Source organism: Coenobita brevimanus, chromosome 101 (genome assembly GCF_032717465.1).
Source record: "Coenobita brevimanus isolate Jiangsu-jjx chromosome 101, ASM3271746v2, whole genome shotgun sequence".
Lineage (NCBI taxonomy): Eukaryota > Metazoa > Arthropoda > Malacostraca > Decapoda > Coenobitidae > Coenobita > Coenobita brevimanus.
Genome location: NC_137054.1, coordinates 4942323 through 4963449, shown reverse-complemented (window position 1 = coordinate 4963449; position 21127 = coordinate 4942323). Strand labels below are relative to the sequence as shown.

The following is a 21127-nucleotide window of genomic DNA, read 5'->3' as shown; positions in this document are numbered from 1 at the left end:
AGTACTAGCAAGCTTCTGAAGCACGCTATAATTAGGTCTCTTGACGCAACAAACTTCCAACACAATTACCTCAGACTTACCCTGTCCTGGAAGTCTTAGTTACCCTACACAGGACACGTACCAACAAATACAAAACACAACTTACTTGGCAACACTAGGACAGGTAGTAACACGCCCACACAGCCAGGTAATACGCATCCAGGTAACACACGCACGAGCCAAACAAAACTGGAGTAATGATTACAGGGGTCGCGAGATATCGAAGGTCGCGGTGGTCATCGTACACCAGGCATCTCCCTCCTCATGGCGCGACCTTGACGGGTGGACGCTCGTGCATTTTTAAGGAGAGAATTGTTTGACATTTTCATCCCTGCGTGTTTAGTCTGTGAGTACACGAGAAGCAAAGGTCGCACGGTAACAGGATTTACGTGTATCACCACTTCCTCACGATGATGTAGTGGTTTAGTTTATTCTTGCTATTCAGCTTGGAAAACCCTCCTCCCTCAGAGTGAAGGAGTTAATGAAGACATCAGCCCCTCCAGCTGGAAAAGTCTCCCGAGAACTAACATCGTTTTGAGGCATGAGCAATAAAAATGTACAGAGTGATCCACATACATTGCTTCTCTCTCACTTCACCGGGCGATCTCTCGTGTGTTGCCGAGACGCTTCAGTTAGCTTTATCAATGTCTGCCATACATCATTTTCATTTCCACCACCTGCTGCCACATACATACCCACACCAACAGACTGAGCCATCCCCACAATAAGTAAATTACCTTTAGGCGAGTGTCTAGTGGAAAGCAGTTTATGGACCACCCTGTGTAGCCGTTCTGTGGCTACTGGTGTTAACAACTCCACTACAAGAGGTCCTTCCAGGGCTTTATAAACAGAAACATCATAGACATGGAGACGATATACTAAGGTTTTACTTACCCCTTCAGTCGGAGAGGACCTTCTTGAGTTTAAGTAAATTGTTCAGTTAGCCAGAATAAGGTAGGAACGACATCATCGTACTGAAGAAATTATATAATTAATCCTGAATAGTATATGGTTTTATGTTTATCGAGCAAGGAGTGTACTGCTAACTTGGACGCAAATGAGAGTGCTGTGACTGAGATACGAAAAAGTAGACCGGGAGCCAGGCTAAGCGATAAAGTATAGGAGGGAGGGTGGTGTGTTGGGGGGTTGGATCCTTGCTTAACTGGGGAAGAAATGGATGGTTGTTAATTTGTCGGACCCGCCTTTCACAGGATGCGGCCACGAGAATCATATAATCGCCTTTTAAAAAATGTCTTTAGACCAATGAATTATGCAGTAAGTTGTACAGAATAACAATGGATTCAGTGTGTAGTCATGATCAATAATTTTTTTGTTATATGAATAAACGAAACAACGTTCAGTATAACAATGGATGAAATATAAATTCGTGACATGAAACACTGATGTGGTATAAATTCTTGAAGAACAGCTTTCACTGTACTATGAGGATATGAGTAACGAATTCTATGGCTAACATAATACCTATGGATAACAGCAGTCAGTGGAATTACAAGAAGTTATGAACAACAGTTAGTGCCACAGTCATCACCAGCAACATGTATTACATAGTATTTAACATCAACATGCAGTATATTATAAAGTCATGGATAACATTTAAGATATTGCCATTAACTCCAACAATCAGCATATAAAATGATATATAAAATATACAATCTATATTGTAATGATCCGATTTCTGTATGTTTGTTGGTCCGCTTGTGACCGTAAAACAGCAAAAACGGCGCACTGTAGCGCATTTTTTGTTAAAGCAAGGTACCGCTAAAATGTTCTAACTTGAATAAGACAATTTCCAGCCCAATTGGGCCACCGGTTCCCGAGTTATGACTCATTTCTGGCCTTTTGACATCGAGCGGAAATGTCTCCGAAGGCGGCCTTTCAGCCAGTATATAACTTCATGAACTCGATACATCGGACAACAACATTCGATAACTTATAATTATTATTTACCATAAAAAGCAAAAGTCGATACAGTCAGTACTCACACCTAGGAGAGTACATAGGAATTGCCACATTTTCTCATATGCCATAAAATGGTGAGATATGGATACTTAGGTTTGTTGAGATTTGGGCGTGTCTTCTTATGATCTTTTCAGATTTCTTTTATTACCTCCGCCAACGAAGTTGAAGGTTATGTATTATCCATGTCTGTCTGTCTGTGGACAGGATATTTAAGAATGTTATCGGATTTCAGTGATTTCCGGTGGATCGGTGGCCACTGGATCAAAGAATGGCTAACTGGATTTCCAGGTGGATACGGTTCCGAATACAGGAATATATCACATTTTTACTGGCGTGTGCAGAGATATCTGTGACTGTGTGACAAGGGTAGACTGAGCCTGCAGAATTAATTACCTCCGCCAGCAACGTTGGCCGGAGGCTGGTTTATAAATCATAAATTATGCTGACAAAATTGGGGGTGTCCACTCTCACTGTGCCCTCTAGGTCTACCGTGTTGTGTTTACTTCAAATTAAAATTTTGTTCTTACCTTCCTTTCAGAAAAGTCTTTCTGCTCGTTTCTGTGATATAAAATTGCAAAAAAAACATTGAAGAGAACATATTAAAGTTTATGTTTTAGTGTCATTCAGTAACTCTTTCAGGATAATATTTTTACAGTTATCCATTGTATTGCTTCTAACGGGGGAACAAATCAAGGTTTTTACTTATAACATTTTCAGTGTTAAGTGTTTAGTGATCTTTTACTCATAAACCGTTGGGAATAATACTGAGTATAGTTGGCATATAATTCATCTTACACTTCTGTCAGTCTTTTCATTTCTTTTAACCTTTTACTTATTTCATTCATAGAGCTCCCATTTGCTTGCTGACTTTGGCGCATAACCAGCACCTTGTCTTTTTCACTTAGGTACGAATATATTTCACCTGTAATTTAGTTTCACAAATTTAATACTCGTTATTGATTACTTTGTTAATACTTTTTTTCATTTTATTGACCTTACTCAGATTTACTGCATTTAGCTCATTATCAGCTGACTCCCCCATCCCTTCCGTTAGAGCCTTCCGGAAACTCTCCCTCCCTTTCTCTCTCTCTTTCTCTCTCTCTCTCTCTCTCTTTCTGTCTTAAAACTGGTCCTTTGCCTGTTGATATTCTTGGAAAGATAAAAACTGGTTCTCTCTCTCTCTCTCTCTCTCTCTCTCTCTCTCTGACGCTCGCAATGAAACCAGTCTAGTTCTGATACTGTAATATGTTAGACCGGATGAGGGGAGAGGGAGAGATAAGGAGGAAGAGAGAAAGAGAGAGAGAGAGAGAGAGAGGGCCAGGTCTGTATTCAGTATTCACTGTCTTCTGGATTTAAAACGAAAGGCCAAAAATTGAAGACAATTTAATAAAACACCAGAAAAATTTTAGACGGTGCCAGATATTGACAGAGCGAGAATTCTGGCTTCTTTTATTTATCTATTTATTTATTTATTTATTTTTCAGCCCGGGAACATCATTTTTATTTTTTTCCATGTCATGCAGATAGAGTTCCCAGGGCTTAATGGTGAGTGAAAGTGTGTGTAGTGCCCAGTAAGCGTGGCAGTGATTAGCTCTCCCACTATCATTCCCCTCCCCCCTCTTTCTTACCTTCCTCAGCACACTGGGCTAGAGAAAGAGACTATACCAAACCCCTCCAGTTCGCTAGTCTTTCCTGAGTCACATCGTCTGGTGTTAGCAAGAATATAATGAACAGTGTGGCCTCGGGATGATGGGGTTTAACTAGATTACTTTTTTTTATTATTATTTATTCTCCTTATCTGAAGATGATTTTTTCAGCCTAGGGAAGACTTATCAACTTACAGGGAGTTGGACATAACCTTCACTAAACCCTTCATTGCTAGGGAAATCTCCTGTCCTGAACAAAATCGTCTGACAATAGCCCCCTCCCCCCTCCAAAAAAAAAAAAAAAGAGAGAGAGAGTATAACATGGCGTCAACATACAGATGGAAGTAATCGTTTTTTTTCTTCTTATTTTTAAAGAATCCTTAAAAGGTTTGCCACAAGAAGATAGAGGATTACATTAATGCCTGTCAGTTGCAGACGATACATTCAGTTCTGCTTGGTTGTCTTCTTCTTTCTCTTTGATGATGATGATGACGATGGTGATGAAATAACAGCAACAACAACAACGAAAGTAGTAGTAGTAGTGGTAGTAGTAGTAGTGCTAATAATGGTGATGAGGATGAGAATTTATTTGTGTGAAGGGAAGCAGAGCCAGTTAACCAGAGCGTTCTTACTGCAATATCACCCTTCCTTCCTGAGGTTTAGGTAAATACACAAACAAAAGGTCAAGGCAGTAACTCACTCACTCTCTCTCTCTCTCTCTCTCTCTCTCTCTCTCTCTCTCTCTCTCTCTCTCTTCCAGTCGCGCTTCCATCCTTTTCATGTAATTCCCATCCACTCCTTATTTCTACCCATCCCCCATACCCTTCATACCTCCCACCCTCCCACCCACCCTCCCTCCCCACCCAGGGCAAGATGGTGGTGTAGTGGTTAGCACATAGAACCCGCAACTGGAAAAACCCGAGTTCAATTCCCAAGCCCCTCAGATTCTAGGACATGTACCCCTTGTGTCTCTTTTCATGTACATTTGGGGACCTGGATATAAATTGGACTGTTGCTTGCCTTGTTCTAGGAGAAAATGGTAAAAAAAAAAATTGTCTGCCTTAGAGGTCTTCGTGCAGTCAATAGGCATTATATTGTGCCGTTTTCTTCTTCTTCTTCTTCTTCTTCTTCTTCTCCTCCTCCTCCTCCTCCTCCCCCTCCTTCATTTTTTCCTCTTCCTCCTTCTCTGTTTCCTCTTCTTTCTCTATCTCTTCTTCTTCCTCTGTCTCCTCCTCCTCCTCCTCCTCCTCCTCCTCCTCGCTCATTACATTAGCATCACCCATTCCATTCATCGTCACTCACTTCCTCTACCCACACCCATCATTTACTCATTCCCCACCCATTACTCTCCTTACTTATACTGCCCCACCCATCCCCTCCTTCCCTTAACCCCATCCCTCACCTCTCATCCCCTCCTTTCTGCCTCACCTCTCATCACCTTCCCCCTCCCTCTTCTCTTCCTCCTCCCTCACCTCTCATCCACTCCCTCCTCCCTCACCTCTCATAACCTTCCTTCACCCTCACCTCTCCGTCCTCCCCTCCCCTCCCCTCCCCTCCCCCCATTAGACCTTGACATAGCCCCTCCACCCACCTACCCACCCAATTCTCCACCTTTGTTTCACCTGCCTTTATCAGCCCCACCCACGCATCTTCCACTGCCACCCCACCCTCACTGTTCTTTCCACCCTCCCTCCACTCTACCTATCCACCCACCCTCTCTCCACTACACCCATTTACCCACCCTCTCTCCACTACACCCGTCCACCTACCCCCTCTCCACTACACCCATTAACCCACCCTCTCTCCACTACACCCATCCATCCATCCTCTCTCCTTCATACCCATTCACCCGTCCTCTCTCCATCACACCAATCTACCCATCCTCCCACTTCCACACCATTCAACTCACCCTCTCTCTCTACCACACCCATCCACCCACACTCTCTCTCCACCACACCCATCCACCAATCCTCTCTCTCCATCACATCCATCCACCCATACTCTCTCTCCACCACACCTATCCACTCATCCTCACCCCACCACATCCATCCACTCATAATCTCTCTTAACCACACCCATCCACCCACTCTCCCCATCTTGCTCATCCATCCACCCTCTCTCCACCACATCCATCCACCCATCCTGTCCACCACATCCATTCACCTACCCTGTCTCTCCACCATACCCATCCACTCATCTTCTCTCTCCACCACACCAATCCATCCACCCTCTCTCTCCCTCTCCACCACACCCATCCACCCACACTCTCCCCCCACCACACATTCAGTCTCTTCACCACAACCATCCATCCATCCATCTATCCATCCGTCCATCCATTCGTCCATCCTTTCTCAACACACCCATCCATTCAGCTCCCCTCTTCCACACCCACCCACTCAACCTCCTTTTTCCACACCCTTCCACCCAACTGCTCTTCACTACACCCATCCACCCACCCTTCCTGCACCTGTCAACCTTTAATATTCATGCTCTGTTAGTTCACCTTACACCCTCTCGTATCTAGCCTAGTCTCCATTCCATCTACCTATCCTCTTTTCTTACCTCCCTACTTTCTACCTATTTCTTCTTTCATCATATCCACACACATCTTCTCCCAAAAATACTCTTTCCCACCCACGCACCCTCCCTCCTTCTCTCCGCCCACTGCTGATTGAAAGGAGCAAGATCTCTTTCAGACTGAGGCGGTGAAAAGTTAGGGATTTGATTTTCGCTAAAGCACTATTTATTGATCCCCTTTATGACCCACCGCATTATCAGTATCTATCTCCTGTTAACACCCTCACATTAGAGATAGAGCTAGCATATAATTCAGTATAGTCTGTGGGGATTAGTGTCCAAGAGATGACATGAGTAGGTGCGTGCTCCATCTGTGACGCGTTCTGCTGCGCACACACACACACACACACACACACACACACACACACACACACACACACACACACACACACACACACACACACAAAAGCCCCCCACACACCCACCAACAAACTCGGTCTCAAACATCCTCTCTAAATTCACCTCACATACTCTCTTCCTCCACCCCACCCACACACTTCTTCACCCTCCACCAGCCTTCTAACCTCGCTCCTTCCTTCTCAGCTCATTCACTCATACTTTCTTCCACCCTCATTTCTCTCCACCCAGCCACCCTCCATTCCCGTCAGATCCCCCTCACATATGGATGATTTCGCTTGAGTTATAAAGCGTCCTTGCACGCCCTTCCTATCAGTTTATTCCCGACACTTTACCCCAATGACTGGTGCTGGAGAGGGACGCCTTCATGTGGTGGCACTGATATATCCGGGCATCCCAACGGCCTGGTTATGCAAACGCCCCTCAACTCCCTCCTTATCCCCCCAAAGGAAGACGGTGGACTGCTGGATGATCGGTGCCACCTGAGAGTTACGTACATCGCAAGAAGGAATCGGTGCTGAAGAAGTGTGCCTTCATGCAGTGGCACCGACATAACTGGATGGTGGAGCTGGATGGTTAATTATGAACATCCCTCGGCTCCCTCCCTGTTCAGAGTGGAGGATGGTAGACTGCCACAGAAGGACAGTCTCAGCTTGCAGTTCTCCAGGTTCACGATTCAGATGAATCAGGGGCTACAACAACAACTACTACTACTATTACTACTTCTACTACTACTACTACTACTACTACCATTACTACTACTACTACTACTACTACTACCACCACCACCACCACTACTACTACTAATGCTTCTAGATGCAAATTAAATCGCGAAGAAAGAGGTGCCAGAGAGCCTCGTAATACCATGAGAAGATCACCGGCGGTGGCTCAATCGGTAGAGAGGCGGCCTGCGGTCCTACTGGACCCAGGTTTAAATCCTCGCTCGGGCAGGGAACAGTTTAAGGATTTGAATTTCATGTAAAGCAGACTTTACCGGTCTACCAGAAGAACCGCCGACATGTCGTAAAAATACCCCCGCTAATACCAATACACCAGTCCTGCATGAGACAGCACTAGCATGTATTCAATATGGACGGTGGGTGTTAGCGCCGAAGTGGTGACGTAGAGAGGTGTATGATATGTAGGAGGACTACTGGGCCTTGGGACCAGGCTGTGAAGCTTATGCCCAGAGTCGAGCACATAAAAAAAAAAAAAAAAAAAAAAAAAAACCCTACTCCTACCGCTCTCTCACTCTACCCTCCCACTCTCGCCCCTCTCACTCCCACTCACCGCACCCAAACATCCACCCGTTCTCCTACATTCCTCAGTTTTCCATCCTGTATACTCTTTCGTCACTCTTACCCACCTGGACACGTGTGTTCGTGAACACACACACACACACACACACACACACACACACACACACACACACACACACACACACACACGTCCACAGTTTATGTTCCTCTTTCCCTGAATCATCTCTCGAGGCCACACCCTACCCTTCATCCAGCACCTATCCACCCATCCACCAGCTCATCCACTCACCAGCCTAGACAAGTATCCGCCCCCAAAACCCTCCACCCACATCCTCTGTTAGTTCTCCCTTTAATCCACCCACCCATCCACCCACTTAAAAATTCCACACCCTTATAAAATCAATAAACTTCAATCCACTCACCACCCACCCACCCACATCCTCTCACATTCATCCCTAACCCACCCACGCACCCTACTTACCCACCCACCTACCTATGCCCTCCATAATTTTCCCGACTCACTCAAGCAACTCACCTACTCATCTACCCCTACCCTATATACCCACCTACCCACTCACACCCTTCGGTCACACCCATTCATCCACAGCCTCACGTCCTCTCTTAACTCACTCATACCTTACGTACCCACCTACCCACATCCTTACACCCTTCCCTAACCCACCCACACCTTGCGCACTCACCCATCCATCCACACCTTTCGTCCTTCCTTATTTCACCCATGCCCTACGTAACCACCCATCCACCCACGTCCCCTCGACCCCATTCATCCACACCCACATATCCTTCCTTAAAGCACCCACACCTTGCGTAACCACTCACCTACCCACCCACCCACGCCCTTTGACGGCACCCACCCACCCACCCACGCCCACACGTCCTTCTCTAACCCACTCACACTAACACCCATCCACCCACCCACGCTCTTCAACCTCCTCCGGCCATCCACACTCTCACATCCTTCCCTAACCCACCCAAGCCTTACGCACTCACCCACCGATCCACCCACGCCCTTCGACCGCACCCACCTCGGCCCGGGCCCCTCCTGTGAACGCCTTATGTCAGTGTCACGTTCCGGATTTCCCAACACGGACCTGGCCGGGTATGCAACACGGAACTAGACCACATCCTCTTCGGCCCAGATCACGAGCACGATAATGCGTACTCCTCTGCCTGCACGCCTCTTCCTTTCTTTGAGTATGATATGGCCGGGCCGCCTTGCGTTGATGGGTAGTCCTTCAGCTGCCAATCGCCTACTTTGCATTTTACTTTGGCTAGCGTCTGACCATTCTTCTGCGCTCAAGATTAACCCACAGCGCCTATAATGTTAAGACGGCATCACGATTGGCTGCTTTTGGTCGAGAACTAAGACCTTCGCTTTATGTTCCAGCTTACCTTGGACGATTTTATTCAGCTCATAAAAGCTCACTGAAGTAAAATGGTTAACGGTAGATTTTTACAATATTTGCCTCTTTTTCGAAATGCTTGCACCTTCCTGCTTGAAAATCGTGGTTTCTTTTTAATGAGAATGATTCATTCTGGTCCAGCGGTTAGATATTTCATCATCCTCTCTTTCCTCGAGTGCTGGCCCACTTTGCCCTTTTACTTAAGCAAACAATGGTTTGAGTTTGCTTTAAACTTAGCGTACAGTTTACCAAGTCTCCCATGTTCCTCGTAATAGGTGAAAGTATTAATTTTACTTTTGTTTTAGAATATTGTTCTTCGGTTCACTTTGAGGAATGAAGTAATTTTCAGTTTATTTTATTTTATTTTTTTGAAATTCCTCATAAAAAATGTTGACAGTGTAGATTGGGACAATGGTGGGATTTTTTGTGATTAAACAGCATGATAGTCCATAAACTTCATTATTTTATCCATAAGATTAAGATGTTGGTTTCTGGACGCCATAAACGCTCTCTACCTCCAGTACTCATTTTCTGCTGACTAAAATCGTCTGAGGTTAGCTAGAATAGAATACTAGGTCTCTTTCAACCACGTAAGAGTTAATGGTGACAGGATTAACACAGGCTCCTATGACTCAGCCTCACCTGAATAAAATCGTCTTGTGTTAGTTGGTATAGAACACCAGAGTGTGTTTTTACCATGAAAGGGTCGATATGGACAAGGGGATAAAACAATATCTAAAGTGATTGAATTCTGAAACTAACTTTGCTTTTATTAACTTCTCCATTGCGATTACGTTCTGTTTAATTAACCCTTTCCACCGAGAGAAGATTTTATTCAGCTTATGGGAGGCCTCTTGTTGTGAAGGAAACAATGAAGGTTGTATCTAATCCCTCTAGTTCGAAAGATCTCCCCGTATCTGAATGAAAGCGTCTGGCGGCAGCAAGACTGATTTACAGTGGCAGAGCTATAGTGCAATACCTGACGTCAGTGGAGATAAGAACCATAGATAAGAGGAAGATGCGGGGAGAATAAATTTGTTCTGAATGACGTCAGTATGGATAAGAAGAAGGTGTCAAATGCAACGAGGAAATTGAATTCATCATCATAGGTCTACCTTAAGCTATTAGCCCGCATAATTCTTGAGTGAGCATCATCATCATCATCATCATCATCATCATAAATCCTCCTCTGCTCTCTGTTATAAATTGAGTGAAACCGGGGTACATATATATATATATATATATATATATATATATATATATATATATATATATATATATATATATATATATATATATATATATATATATTGCCATAGTTGACATGACAAAAAAATAGAAGGACTGATAATAATAGGATAAAATAAAGTTGTAACGAAGGGTGCAAGAATGAAAGCAAAATAAATACAGGAGACAAATAACAAAACAGAGCTAATGATAACAATAAAAAAATAGATGTGTACTAAAATATTGATATGGACGCAGCTGCTGAGAGAATTAGTAGGCAAAAGGAAAAGGAAGTAGATAAGAAAGTGAGAGGGGCAAAAATGAGGAAGAGATAATAGCAAAATAAAAGATAACAGTAACAAAAAAAGCAAAAATAGAGTTATGAGGAAAAGATGGGACAGGAGCATAAATATGATATAAAAAATGAACCCACACACAAGGAAAAATGAGTGAAATTGAGAGAAATATGAGTAAAAATAAGAGGAATGAAATTAAAAGAAATGAAGAGGGATAAGAAAGAAAATAACACGAGAAAAAAGAGGATGGAGATAAGAGCAAAAACAGAGAGAGAGAGAGAGAGAGAGAGAGAGAGAGAGAGAGAGAGAGAGGCCAAGTAATGTGAAACAAAATTAAGTCAGATGATTGGTTGTGGGAGGAACAAAGAGGCGGGGGTTGAGGTAATGCAGATGAGAGAGGCTTGCGTAACCTGAATTTACCTGGATTTTACCTCATCCTTCTCTCACTCACTCACCTTCACCTTGTCCTTCCTTTTATTTCCTTCCATTTTTCCCTCCTTAACCTCTACCCTCCTTTACTCTCCCCTTCCCTCGTTTTCTCTCTCCTTCCTTCTTCTCACCTTACGTAACCTGAGTTCACCTTGTTTTTACTCCTTCCCTCCCTCACTCACTCACCCTCACCTTGTCCTTCCTATTTCATCCTACGTTTTTTCCTCCCTCCTTAGCCTCTTCACCTCTTCACTCTCATGTGTCCTCTCCTCTCCTCTCTCTTCTTTTCACTTTACTTAAAATACGAGTAAGTTCACCTGCTTTTTATTCCTCCCATCACTCACTTACCTTCCCCTTGTCCTTCCTTCATTCCCCTCCTTCACCCTATGCTTCCTCTTTCCTCTCCTTCACCTAACCCTTGATTTTCTTCGTTTTCCTTCTCCCTCTCCTTCCATCCTTTTTACTTTCCCTTAGTTTTTTTCCCATTTCTTTCCAGTCATTTCCTTCTACACCTTGTCTCTCTTTCTGTCTTCATTTCTCTTCTTCCTCTCCTTCCATTTTTTCACCTGGCTTTCGTCCTTTCCTCTCTCACTCACCTTTATCTTGTTCTTCCTTTTGCTTCTTCCATTTTCTCTCTCCTGATCCTTGTTCCTCCTCTTCTCCCCTCTTTCCTTTCCTTATCTTTCCTTACCTCTTTTTGTTAGTTGGCTTCACCATGGTATTCTTCCTACTACCTCTCTCTCTCTCTCTCTCTCTCTCTCTCTATTTCCTCTTCTCTGTTTCCCTCTTTCTCATTCTCATTCTTCTCTCATTTGCTTCTCATCTTCTTTTTCCCATTCATTTTTCCTCTTCCTTTTTTCCTTCATCTTTACTTCATTTTCTCTCTTTTCCTTCTCTTTTTCTCTCTTTCTTTTTGCTTTCCTCCTCTTTTTTCCCTCTCCTTCTCCCTCCTAATCCTTCTCCCCCCTCTCCTCCTCCCTCCTTCCCTCATTTTCCTCTCCCCTACTCCCTCCTTTTCCTGCTCCTTATCCTCCTACTCTTCTTTCGTTTCCTCCTCTCTTCTCCCTGTCCTTCCCTCTATAACTCGCTCATCTTCCACATTTCCATATTATCTTGTCTTTTTTTTTTTTCCCTCAGCTTCTTTCTCGTGTCGGGATTATCTATCTGTCTCTTCATCTATTGCCAGACGCCTTAATCCCATGCGGGGTGGCCACAAATAAATCGCCTCCACGTCACCCTGTCACCCCGTCAGGATTAGATTACAAAATTTTTATTTCAGTTTTTAGATGTACCCCAAACAGCTTCCACAGGTAGGGATAAGCTCTTCAGTACGAGGATTTATTTATTTTTTTAGACGATTTTATTCAGTTTGGGACAGGCTTTCCGAACTAGGGTGGGTTTGATTTTGCTTTCACTGGCTCCTTCACTGCATAAGATCTACCCCAAGATGAATAAAACCGTCTGGAGGCAGCAAGAACAAAGCAGAATCAGTGGGGTTAATGAAGCATAGACGATTTTAACCTTTTCAGCCCGTGGACATTTCTTATTATACTGTGAAAGACTAACTAAGAGGGTGTATGTAGGTGAGGTGGAGGGAGGGAGAGGGAGGGGTAGACCGAGATGAGGTGGAGGGATGGAGTAGAGAGGTATATGAGGGAGGGGGGGGTGAGTTGGGGGGAGGGTAGTCAAATGGTGGGTGACAGACCGACTTGGAGGCGTTTTGTCTGCGGCCACCCTTTGCGGGATTAGGGCGTCGGGCTATAAAAAAATATTAAATTCTATTTCCAGGCATTTTTTTCCCCCTTGCATTCAGTGACGCATTTTCTGTTGTATTCTTTCTCCCTTAGACAACTGTGCTCGTCCTAGAACTGTTTTTTCGAAGTGGGTCGGATTCGTTCCTATGGCCTGGGATGTACTTCTCGAATTGGAGGGTTTTATATGCAGCCTTCGTTAACCCCTTTCCCCGTCAGAGATTCTCCTTCGCTGAATCAAATCGTCTGGCGGAGGTAAGAAAGAAAGAACAGCACTGAAAGGGTTGAAAGAGGATGGTGAACTACAGGCTTAACCTTCCCCCCTCCTTTTATTTATTTATTTTTTTTAATTCTTACATCGCCAATCGTTATCCAGTTTAGGAGAGAGACTTGGAAATGGATGAGTTAAGCAAACCCCTTCACTAGTAAATATCCTTCGTAGATTGAACAAAATCGTCTCCTGGTAGCTTGAATAAACACTACCAGTAATAATAATAATTCTGAAGAAGATAATACTGAGGGAGATAAGAGAGAGGCGTCGGAGTTACGGTTAATGGAGGATAGTTAAAATCAAGGTTACTGGGGAAGCATAACCTCAGAGTTAATGAGGCGTCTTCAGCTTCATGGTTAATGGAAAGGAGTCGGCTTCAGGGTTAATGGGGGATGGGGAAATTCAAGCAAAATGGATAGTTGAGGTTAAGGTAATGGAAGGCAATTATAATCAAGGTTAATTTAGGTGTCAGTTCCATCATAAACCGCTTTAAACCCTTCCCTCCATCTATTTACCTCTCCTTTATCTCATCTCTCCATATCATCCTTCCCAGCTTTCTCTCTCTTCTCTCCATATTATCCTTCTTACCTTTCTGTCTCTTCTCTCCTCCCCTCTCTCACTTCCCTGTCCTTCTCCTCCTCCCTTTCCTTCCGCCTTTTTCTCTCCCTCTCCTCCCCGCCCATCCCCCTCCACGTATCAGTTCTCTCCCTTCACTTAGTCTGATCATACTCCCTCCTTCTCCCCCCTCTCCATCTCCCTATCTCCCTCTCCCTCACTGCGCCACACCCATTCACTTGTCCATTATCTCCATTATCATCTATTCTTCCCATCCCATTAACGTAATAGACCCTGTCCCCGTCTTCCAATTTTATTTGGTCAAATTTCACTTTAAAAAATAGACAGATAAATAGACTGATAATGTGTGTGTGTGTGTGTGTGTGTGTGTGTGTGTGTGTGTGTGTGTGTGTGTGTGTGTGTGTGCTTACTAATTCTTCTCTCTAGTTAAGCTTTTAAACCCTTCAGCATGGCGGCTCTTTTCCAGTTTTGTTCGTACGTGTGACACAGGAAATTATTCAACTAAGGAGAGACCCCTCGAAGTAAACAGCCAGAAACAGCCAGAGACAACCTCCATTAGCCCCTTCAGTACGATGATGGCGTTCTTATATATTTTCCTACCGCCAGACGATTGCATTCAGGGTTAGAGACTCTTTTGCTGAAGTGGTTGGGTTCGATTATGGTTGCAAATTAGATTACCGATTAATTAGAATCATCAGGTTGCAAAGTTCTCAGCGGCGGTTGTTCGTGTTATTTGCGTGTGTGTGTGTGTGTGTGTGTGTGTGTGTGTGTGTGTGTGTGTGTGTGTGTGTGTGTGTGTGTGTGTGTGTGTGTGTGCGCGTGTGTCCCCAGTGATTATTATTATTATTAGTAGTAGTAGTAGTAGTAGTAGTAGTAGTAGTAGTAGCAGTAGTAGTAGCAGTGGTAGCAGCAGTGTTGTTGTTACTGTAGGAGAAGGAAGAGTGGTAGTATTATTGTTGCTTAAGTTATTGACATATTTATTAGCTCCCTCAACACAGTGACGTATCTTATAGTAATGTATTTTCTATTACCACAAGATTTGATCCCCCTGAAGAGCGCGCAAGTAGCAAAGTGGTAATTGGAGGCTGTATGTGTCTCCTCCGGTAAGCAGAATCACCAAGAGACTGAAAAAAAAGATGTAAGAGGTCATCGGACTGAGAAAATTAAGGCTCTTCTAGTCACTGCTTCCGTCCATGCAGTATCACCATCTTGCTCTCTGCCACCCTCATGACGACCACACTCCACCCACAACAGCTAACTTCAAAAATACCGCCTCTATCTTTCTTTAACCAGATGTTTTAAATTTGGAAGGGATGGCCACACACGAATCACCTCCATTTTACACGGTCCTCCGTATACACGCTGCCCTCTCCCCAGCACACATCCTTCCCACTCATGCACCTCTCCACCCATCCTTCCATCCCATTCTTGGTCCTCCCGTTACCTTACCCCCAAAAGGCTCATATTTATAAAGGATCTTAGTGAGAAGGATAAAAATTTCTCCATGACAGCTGGATATATTTAGAAAAGGTTTGTTTTTTCGTATTTCCTCAATTTAAAATTCACTAAAGTTTGCTTGTGAAGTGTCCCATAGCTAAACGAGTGCACATAGAATTATAAACAAACGATTTTATGCACAACTTGAATATATATGAGTTTGTACATACGGGAGCAAGTTTCACAAGCCCCACCCCCTCCCCCGTACCATCCCCGTACCACCTAGCCTCCTAACTGTACCGTTCTCGGGTTACACAGTGGTGAGGGTACAGTGGAGGGGGTGGGGGGGAGCAGCGAAAGTGGTTGAAGGGGGTGTGCAAAAAGTTGTTCCTTGGAGACGTGTTGTTGTGGGAGTGAAAGGGAGAGATGGGGAGGGGATAGAAGGAGGGGAGAAGGGGGAGAGAATATGGAGAAGGAGGTCAAGAACAGAAGGAGGAGGGATGGATGGAAGAAGAAAGAGAAAGATCAGTAACAGGGAAAGGGGTAAGGGGAGAGGGGAAATAAGGAGGGAAATAAGACGAATGGAAGAGCGATAAGAAAGAGAAGGAAAGGGAGAAAAAGATGAAGAGTAAAAACGAGAAGGACGAGGAGGAGGAGGAGGAAGACGAGGATGACAAGGAGGAGGAAGAGAGGAGGAGGAGGAGGAGAGAGAGAGAGAGAGAGAGACTATATATACCACACTCTCGCCCTGATCAGGCGTAAATATTATAGATGGAATAAACATGGGAGAAGAAGATGAAGATGATGAAGGTGATGATAGCAATGACGATGACGATGATGACGACAACGACGATGATGATGATGATGACGACGACGACGATGATGACAACGACGATGATGATGGTGACGATGATGAAGATGACGACGATGATGATAATGATGATGACAAAGATGACGACGAAGATGTACATGAAAATGAAGACAGAGCTAAAAGATAAATGGTACTGCATACTAAAAAGAAAGAAAACTGCCGGACTGACTGAAAAGAAAAAGGAATTACATAACGAAAATAAGTAGTCTGGAGAGAAACGGGCTGACGGAAAGAAAGCTTAAAGAAAGAGAAAAGCACCAAATTAGAATACGAGAAGATATTTGTACGCAGAACTTAAGGAAGGAGAAAGTGGAAGAATAATTAAAATAAAATGGTTGGAAATTATACCTAGAGAATGTAAAAGAGTAGCTATGCAGCCGTGATAAGAGCACAGCCTTCTAAATTTGAAAGTAATTAAGCTGGGTAGACAGATAGACAGATAGCAGGAAGGCTAGACTGATAGAAACCCTGACTGACTGACTGTTTGATAAGTATGTGTTTAATTAGACTATCATCGTCACCTATTCTTCAATTCCCAGCAACAGATGGTGTAAATGAGGTGCGGAAACAGAAGCACGAAAGCACAAAAGCCCAAACGCTGGAAAATTGTCGACAAAGAGCGCAGCCGAACGAACAATACGTCTATTTCCTCATAACTGTAGTCCTCATTTTTTTTTTTTTTTAGCTCGACGTCACAGGCACAGACATTCAAGCCTATTTTTTTCTTATAAAGTCTTCATAATATCTGAGAAATAAAGATCAGTGAGTTAGGACTGGGGTGCAGCCTTTGTCATGTGTGGCTCAGTTCATGATTCATCTCGTATTTCTATTCTTCGTCTGTTTTCTCTCTTCTTTAAATTCCATACCTAATATCCCCACAGCTTCACTAACTATATCCGGGTATCATTTTCTTGACCTCCCATGCCACTCCTGGGTCACCTAACATACACCCTTGTCTTCACTTTACTTGTGTTTAATTTCTGAACTTGACTACGCCATCTAAAGACACTCTCTTCTCCCCTTTGACCACCAGACTTCCCTACTCCATATTTTTCACGAATCTCTTTATGTATATATCCAAACCCACGGGTCCCGTATTTTTATTCATATTAATCCACGAATCACATCTTTTAATCCACTCTAATCCACAAATCCCATATTTCTACACATTCTGACCCATGAATCCCAAATATTTATCCATTCTGAACCGCAAATCATTTTTTTTTTCAACCATTGTAACCCATTAATCCGACTTATTCTAATCAGTCCCTTTTCTTTTGCTCTCACTATTCGCTTTTGAAATTCATGCCACTCCCAATGCTCACACTTCCATATGCATATTTCATTTTTCAGATATTCCATCCTTCACCATTCACTGGCATTCATCACCAGTTACATTACCGTTTTCGTATTTTGACCTTCTCACTCCCTCTCTACCTAAAAGCTGAACAATCATGAATCATTAATGTAAAGAATATTAAAAGATTGAGCAAAATTAGGGAGGTCACAGGAATATAGTCGTGTGTGTGTGTGTGTGTGTGTGTGTGTGTGTGTGTGTGTGTGTGTGTGTGTGTGTGTGTGTGTGTGTGTGTGTGTGTGTGTGTGTGTGTGTGTGTGTGTGTGTGTGTGTGTGTGTGTGGAGAGATGATAAAGGGAGATGAAGAGAGGAGCCAAGCAGACGCCTCCCTAATGATATTCTCAAGCATAGATGCAATCTTCCTCCCCTCCTAAAACCATGAATCTCTCTCTCTCTCTCTCTCTCTCTCTCTCTCTCTCTCTCTCCCCTTAAAGCCATGCATCTATCCTTGCCCCCCAAAGCACGCATGTATCCCTCCCCCTAAAATCATGAATCTACCTAATTCCCTATAAGAACATGCATCTATCCTTCCTCAAAAAAGCATGCATCTGTCACTCCCTTTAAAGCAAGCACCTATCTCCCCCTTAAAAATATGCATCTATGGTTCCCTCTAAAACATATCTCATTCTTCCCGTAAAAGTATACATCTATCCATCCCCCTAAAATCATGTACCTCTCCTTCATCCCTTAAAAGTATGCATTTATCCCTCCCCTTTAAATCATGCATCTATATTCTCCCCAAAAACTCATGCATCTATCCCTCTCCCTAAAAGCATGCCTCTGTCCCTTTCCTTATCCTCAGTAAAAAAAAATGTATCTATCACTCCTCCACTTTCCTTAAAAGCTTGCATCTACTCCTCGCCCTGTCCCCCTCCCCCTCGGCAAGTATAATTCTTTCCCCTTCCCGCCTCCCCCCTCCCCAGTCAGTCCTGGATCTGCCCCCTCCTCCCCTGCCTCATCCCGGCGCCTGGTGGTCGTGTGGGCTGGGTGCTAATTGACCCTGTGTTGTGGCGCCGCCTGACAAGGGGACGTGGACGGGCATGGAACTCATTTTTACTATCTCATCCCCATCTCTTTGTCTGTCAGTACACACACAGACACACACAGCTATATATAAAGTATATATATATATATATATATATATATATATATATATATATATATATATATATATATATATATATATATATATATATATATATATATATATATACACAGTATATATATATATATACAGTACACACACACACATACACACACATATATATAGATAGATAGGTAGATAGATAGATAGATAGATAGATAGATCCATTGGATAGATAGACGATAGATAGACAGGCAAATACAGATAGGCAGATTTCCAAAATCTGGGTTTGATTCTAATAACGTCCCTCTAAAGAAAATTTATATGAACTCACACTCTAAGTTGTTCTCGCACATTGTTGGTATTTTTGTATTCAGAATAGCAGCTCACTCAGTGGTGTATAGATGCAGTGCCAGAACTATAAATATCTGACTGCACTGGGCAACACAAGCTTAGTCCACCAGCACAGCAACACAACACTCCTGCCACACGACCACAGAATTCTTCTTTTGATTGAGAAACAAGATATGTATTTTATATTACATATCCAAGTCAGTTTTCACCTGTAGTCTAAATTATGTTAAAACTACTTTCATCCGTTATTCCGGCTGTAGTTACTTAGCAAATACTGAAATATTTTAGGGTCAGCTAGACAGAAAATAAAGGAGGGTTCTTTTATTCGACCGGCTAGCGTGATGTCAACAGTAATTCAATATAGTTTCTTTCCATGTTTTCGTAGATGCATCGCGGAAGTGCTAAACAAATCGAGAAGCAAATTAACAGGTATATTACTTTCATTATGTTTCGCCAGATGTAAGTAACCAAAACCAGATAGTTGTTTCTGTACCGTCGATAACATTAGTCCTGTCTCCTCTGCTTCTTTCCTCTCCATTAACTTTGAAAATTAGTCTCTTGAACCCGAAGCAAATGACAGTGATGGTACTGATCTGTGGTGAAATCAAGTCATCATTGTAAATTGTTGCAGATTCACCAGACAAATTCCCAGAGTCCATGAAGGGAGAGGCAGGAGAGGCGACAAGATTTTATATGGAGACTGTACGTATTGGTGATAATGGTGAGGTGTCATTCGGTGTGGCGTCCTTCCCTCATTAGTAAGCGTTGTGTGTCCGTCCTTGCGTTATCAGTTCATTGCCACAACCTTGCCCATCACAACAGTTACATCGCTACTGTCCTCCATCGCTCCATCCTGACACGTGCCTCTTTCACATACCAGTTCCTCTCCCCTCCCATTCTGTCCCCTCTCCTTTCCCCTCCCCTCCTCTCCCTATCTCTCCCCTGCCTTCTCCTCAGTCACTGACTTTCACTCTCTTTCTCCTATGTTTTCACCTCTGCTATCCTTTCTTCTGTTCTCCATTCCTCCTAAACTTTTCCTTTCTTCCTAGTTCATCACTCACTTCTCCCGTCCCTTTCCCTCCTATTGTTTTCCCTCTGCCTCATTTTTCACTTCACATGTTTTCCCTCCTTATACCTCCGCCCCTTTCATACATTCCTCTGTTTCCTTACTCTGCCCTCTCTCCCCTAACCATCTTTCCTCCCCTCCTCTATCTCTTTCCTGTCTTTCTTCTCCCCTACCTTCTTCCCCTGTCAGTTCACCTTTCATATCCCTATCTTCACTCTTGTCTCCCTCACCTTTTCTCTCCATGCCACCCTTTCCACCATTTCCACTCAGTTCCTGTGTCCACTCCCACATCTTTTCTCTCCTCACTTCCCCTTCCTCCCAGCCTTCCTCTCCTCTCCTCTCCTCTCCTCTCCCTGACTCATCCCTGTGCCACTCTTCCCTTCTCCTCCTTCCTGTCCTCTCTCTCTCCCCATCTTCCCCACCCACACGTCCTCTTACTAATTCCTTCCCCTTCCTCCTTTTTTCCTTTTATCCCCTCTCCCCTTTTGTCTCCTTTCCGACCACTCTATCCTCGCCTATGCCCCACTCCCTCTCCTCCCCATACCTACTCTTCCCCCAGTCACCCCCACCCTGCCTCTCCCTCATCCCCTACCTCCCTCCCCTCGTCTCTACCCCTTACCTCTTTACCCCTACTCCCTCTCCCCTTCTTCATATACCCTTCATTCACCTTTCTCCCGCCGCTCCCTCTCCTCCCTATCCCACTCTTCCCTCCTCACTTGCTGTCCCCTTCTGTCACCCTATCCTCTCCCTGTCTCTCCCCCTTCATCCCTACTTTCTTTAAAAGGACGCTTACTTTCTGTGTCTTCCCCTTATGTTCCTACCCTCTCCTACCCATCTCATCCCATCCTTTCTGACCTCCTCTCTACCACTTCCCTCTCTACCCTCTCCTTTCCTTTCCTACCCTTTCATTCCTCCCTCATCCTCATCTCCCCTTTCCCTCCCCTTCCTCTGCGCCTCCCTCCTCCCCTTCATTTATTCACCGCCATTCACCGCCCGTCAGCCACTGGCCATTTTCCTGTCAGAATTACAAATTGCTCTTCCTCTAATGTCAAAACGTATTCACGGATCTGTTCGTCCTCTGGAAGCAAAAGACTCTCTCTCTCTCTCTCTCTCTCTCTCTCTCTCT

At 43.9% G+C, this 21127-nt stretch overlaps 1 protein-coding gene across 4 annotated transcripts in view; it reads right to left on the bottom strand.

The window, feature by feature from the left end:
* LOC145415109 (uncharacterized) overlaps positions 1–21127 on the bottom strand; it is an 80890-nt gene that overhangs the window by 21239 nt on the left and 38524 nt on the right. The window lies entirely within an intron of this gene.